Source organism: Oryzias melastigma, linkage group LG8 (assembly GCF_002922805.2).
Source record: "Oryzias melastigma strain HK-1 linkage group LG8, ASM292280v2, whole genome shotgun sequence".
NCBI classification, from domain to species: Eukaryota; Metazoa; Chordata; class Actinopteri; order Beloniformes; family Adrianichthyidae; genus Oryzias; species Oryzias melastigma.
Window position 1 is genome coordinate 24,491,630 of NC_050519.1, and position 5,525 is coordinate 24,497,154.

The 5,525-nt window shown below is 40.0% G+C and overlaps 1 long non-coding RNA gene across 1 annotated transcript in view; it reads left to right on the plus strand.

The window, feature by feature from the left end:
- The first annotated feature begins 1,131 nt into the window (after window positions 1-1,131).
- Window positions 1,132-5,525, plus strand: part of LOC112159320 — a 9,060-nt gene continuing 4,666 nt past the window's right edge. Inside the window, exon 1 of the long non-coding RNA XR_002921462.2 lies at window positions 1,132-1,370. This is a non-coding gene — a long non-coding RNA (uncharacterized LOC112159320). The remainder of the gene's footprint in view (window positions 1,371-5,525) is intronic.

Sequence of the window (5,525 nt, forward strand, 5' to 3'; positions counted from 1 at the left end):
CAGATTTTCTCATACGTGCCTTTCCATACCGCGCGCGGGCGTCCCTCATCGCCCTCTAACTCACCGGCTGCTCTCACTAGATCACCGGCGGCTCTCCAACCTCCGAGCTGCTAGCTAAAACCGGCCGGCACTAGGGTTAACCCTAACCCTAACCCCCGCCACATGCTCGAAAACTTACCAAGATTTGCACGCACCTACTAGCCGGTGAAAATAATTTTTTTTGCAAAGTAAATGACCCCTGACCCCACCCCTAAGTGATGACATCACAGAAATTGAATGGGCCCAAAATCTCCTCTTGGACTCAAAAAAAAAGAAAAAAAGGTCAAAATCCTCTAACAAATCAAAGCGCACAGATCAGGGACATCCAAAGGAAGTTTAGAAATGATCGTGGGATGGCCACAGGATCTACAGCTTAGCAACCGTTTTGTGGCAACGCTTCGGCACATTTTTGCTCAATGAGAAAGAAAGGTTTGTTCAGAGGATCTTCACAAAACTTCACATACATGCGGTCAGGTTAAATCTGAAATAAGAGGCTGTCATCTTAAGAATATTGTATTGTGAAAACGTAAAACATGGATCCCCGGCTCAAGCACAAGAAAACAATATACACTATTAAACATATTAGGAATGTGGGCGTGGTTAAGAAAACCCTCCATTGTCAAAGTAATCCAAAAGTTTAGTTTTGCTGTTTCTTCTAAAACCGACAAAGATTTGTTTGTCTCTCCTAGGTGGCAAAAAAATAATGTGGAGATAATAATGGAGATAAAACCAATAGAAAAGCTGCCTTTTTTTCCATTAATTTGTCACGTTCAACCCGACCAGGGAGGGAAGGTTTTCACTGAGTTTTAAAAATGTTTAAAAGCTTTGAATTTATGAATTTGGAAATAATGCCGTAAAGAGACTTCAAAAAGTCTTGAATTTGGATATCTGAGCCTTAAAAATTGTGCTCTGTGAAACTTCTCTGTTTCACATTTCTTGTGGAAAGTTAAAATTTTCAACCATTATCCTTTTTGATGAAGTGATATAAATAGACAATAGGGGGAACCAGCTGTTATGCAACAACATGCTCCATGCCCACCTCCAGTTTATACAAGGAAGAAAAAGAAGTGTGCCAAAGCATCACTGCACAAACCACAAACGACAAGATAAGAAGCTACAGTTTTGATCCTAAAATGGGAATAAATGAATAACATAAATAGGAAATAATCTCTTTTTTCTTTTTAACTCCAGCAGACCACAAAAAGCTGCGACCAGAAGTCCTGCAGCAAAGAGAGGAAAGACATCCTGACGTTCGACCAGATCAAGAAGCAGAGGGAGCGGCAGAGGCCGTTTGAGAGGGAGCTCCGGGAGTTGGAACGCCGCCGATTCACGTGAGAAACTCCTTCAGTCACACTTAAATCCTCACTTCTAGTTCAGATGAACGACTTAGATGGTGGCTTTTTCAGTAAAGATTCAAAATATTTCTTCACACAAAACAAAGAGGAGGGGATGTTATTAGATTATTGATCCTTTATGTTTAATGTAGGACTGCCACGATTAGTCGACTAATCGACTATTAAAATAGTCGACGACTAATTTAATAGTCAATTATATTATATGGATTCAGAGTGTAGTAAAGTGCAAAGCTATAATGGCATTATGCTGCCCTCTGGGGATTTTTTTTTTTGGCATTTATTAATGTTTTTTAGGCTAATCTGAAGTTTAGCTAATATTCCAGCTGCATGTTAGCTATTTTTGCTAATTTAGGATTTTTCTAGGCTATTTTTGGAGTTTATGTAATATTTTAGCTGCATTCTAGCTATTTTGGCTAATTTAGGATTTTCTTCAGTTGCTTAGGCTAATTCGGCATTTAAGTAATATTTTAGCTGGCTATCAGCTTCAGCGTTTTTAGCTAATAGCCTCAGTGATTTCACCTATGAACTTCAGTGTTTTTAGCTATCAGTTTCAGCATCTTCAGCTATCAGCACTAGCGTCTTCACTGGCCTAAATCAGTTTACAGCATTCACGCTAGCTTTATCACAGGTAATGCTGTATCTCTAGTTTTTAGTTTGTTTTAACCTAATGATGGTCAAAATGTTCTTTACCTCCAGTTTGCGAATGACTCGATTAGTCGACTAATCTGAAAAAATAATCAGTGGTTAGTAGACTATTAAAATAATAGTTTGCAGCAGCACTAGTTAATGCATGGAATGTTTTCCTTTCTTTCAGCGGTTAGGACAACCGATCAAACTTGACTATCTAGAGGAAGTAAAAGTCCTAACAAGGTTTCCGTAGGTGAACCTGCGGAAGGATCATTACCGGAAAAGGAAAGGCGCCTAAGGAGCGTCCTTTGTCGTCCTCCTCCAGGGCCGAGGCGGACGGAGCCCCCCGCCCGGGTCTGCTGCTGCTGCGGCGACGGGTGGGCTCGCTCCCCCGCCGCCCTCTCGGCCTCCCTTGCCCGCGCTCAACCAACCCCCGCGCGGGTCCTCTTTCCAGACGGCTGGCGGGGTCCTCCTGCGCCCCGCGCGGAGACCACCCCCGCCGGCCTCACGGCCCCAGGAGGGAGTAAAAACCCTTCATGCGGGCTCGGCTGCCGGCACCGGACGACCGTCCGGCGAACCCACGGCGCCCCCTATGCCCGGCCCGGGGACCTCGGAACCGCAAACCCCCGTCAGCGCGGCGCGGCGGCCTCACCCTGGCCGTCCGGCTCGCCCCCGCCAGGTGCCCGTACACCCCCCGCGTTCCTCCTCCGGAGGGCCGGGGAGGGCTCAAAGCCTCCCCCTGACCGGGGAGCGCCCCTCTCCTTTATTGAAATTCATGAAGGGAGACCCCCTTCTTCGGCACATTACTGCACCCAAATAGCACACTCCTATTCACCATTATCTGGTTCGAATCCCCAAATCCACGGCAGTCCAAATTCTATTATGTTAAGTAATTCCATGCCCAGAAAGTCATCACAACACTAGCGGATCTAGCTGGATGTTCCTGTACTGACGTCACACGACCTATGACCTACTTATCGGTGGCTGCCCAAAATCTGAGCGACCGCGCTATCTTTGAACGCTTGAAGAGAGTGCACGGGGCCGCGGGTGACAAAATAATTATACGGGGGTTCATTTGTGACATAAATACTAATGTTTTATTGCAGTTTAAGAAAAATCATGATTTTCACCGCACGAGGCCTTTAACAGATGATCGGAGGACCGTCAGTGACCGTGATATCCACACAGAGAGGGGAAAGTATTTAATTAAACCTCAAGAATTGGGATGGAAAAATGTTTAACAGGGATGAAAAGGCGAGAAAGAGACAAAAAGCTGAGCGCTCGTGCATTAGCACTGCGTGCGTGGGGGGGGCTTACACGTGCAGCAGTGCACGAGCCAAGCAGGGAGAGACAGAGACAACATCAACACAAAACTTAAAGAAGATGAGATCATTAGTAAAGAAGAAAAAACTGGAACCTTTTGACTTTTATTGATAATATTAAGGAAGAGAATCTGCAGGAAATCATTCTCTAGAACTCCAAACCAACCTGTAGAATCTTCTCTAACACAGAGCAGATCATTACTGACAGAATAAACCAGATTTCATCCTCAAAGCTAAGACACTTTTGTCCTTCTGAATGTTATTGAGGATAAAAGTCTTTATTTGTCGTTTTGCACACTTTCATTTGTATTTTGGATTGTGGTTGCAGAGTTTTGTGTTGTTTACTTCAAATATGTTTAAAAAGGGAAAAAAGCTTAAAGTATAAAGACTTAAAAACTGAATAGTTAATAACTAGTCCTTTCTAATGTATTTCCTACATTTTATCTGGAATGGATAAATAATTTGAAACTTCCTATCCCTCCTAAGCTAAAGAAGTCCACTTTAAAACATTCACAGGTATATACCCCTCTTAAGAATTGCTTAGAAAACGATTTGGAATTCCTGAAAATTGTTCTTTTTGTAATGAGGAAATCTAAACGAACATCTATTCTTTGAATGTTGGTATTCTAATGTGTTTTGGGATGATGTACATTATTGTCTTTTCACTAAAATTCTATGCTTAGTAGATTTTCCTGCTAATGTCATTTTTGGGTTTATTTTGGAAAACAAAACTACATAATTTATCTTAAATGTTAAAATTATCCTGGGGAAATTTTATCTACACAAATGCCAATTCATGAAGACCAAACCATCTTTTTTTACATTTCATAAAGAACTCTGCTTATTCTTTTCATCCGTAAACCTAAAGGAAAATAAACATCCTCTGAAACTTCAAAATATTAGATGTGATTTACAGCTTTTTGATAACCCCTAATTTATTGTTTATCATGTCTTTGTATTCCCTTTATATTATTTTATTTTTGTCATTTTTTTGTTTACAAGTGTCTTGTTTTGTTTATTTTTTTATTACTGTCTTTTTCTATTTAATAAGTGACTGTTCAAATTGTAAATTTTTGAACACTTTGTACAACTGCTTCATATATTGTAAATTTCAACTTTTGACAAACACAAACAAAAAAAAACTTCAGATTGACGACAGTACTTCCTATAGATTCCATGACTCAGCTATGACTCACAGAGACTCAGAAGATAGGTTGCAGACGTTTGCAATATGGTGATAGCCGTTTCAGGAAGTGACGGTGAAGGCGTGGCCTACTCTCGCGAGGAGTGGAGGTAATGCATTTCCAATGGGGGACCTCATGGAGAAGTCCAGTATTTTTACAGTCAATGGTTCTGCTGTGATTTGGAGTCACAACTTCCTGTTTACAAAACTTTGACCATCTGAGCTGCATGAGAACATTGAGATATTGATTCAACCAGTTACAGAAATGTAGCAGCAGTTACTCTGCAGTTGGACTTATTTCTCTAGGACAACAGTCCACTACCACAAATCCTTGAATCCATAGATATTTTTCCTCCAGAGCGTCTGGTTTGAAATGAAAACTTCAGCAAATGTGAATTCCTACCAATATATTTTATTTTTATCAGTCATTGACAGTATTAAACCATTCTTGTTCAGTCCATAGTGAAATATCATGTTGTCTATATGTCAAAAAATATAAAAACAATGTGGGAAATTATATATCTGCTCATCTATTTATTTACAAATATACGAAGCCCTGGACAGGACATTAAAAAATGAATTGTTTATCCAAATTAATAATTCCTGGGAACATTTAGTTATTTTGTCTGGACAAATAAGCTTTTTGTGGCCACAATTTAGCATTTTGTTAGATAAAGTTTGAACTTTCTGCTGACATTACTTGTTGGAATTGAATATGCAAAAATAAGAACCTGTGCACACAAGAAAAATACTAATTTGAATAACAAATTTGAAGAAATGTCATTGTCTGAAAAATGCAAAATGGAAATACAAATAAAGAAAAAGAATAAGCATTAGCCCCCATATTAGCATCATGCTAACATTTCTTGTTTTTTTTTTAGCTATTCAAGTGTTTAGAATTAAGTTTTCTTAAAAAGTTGTATAGTTAATTAGAAAATGTATCTCACTACTTCTTAAATTTACGCTTGCAATGCTCAACATTTCATGTTTGAAAGTCAA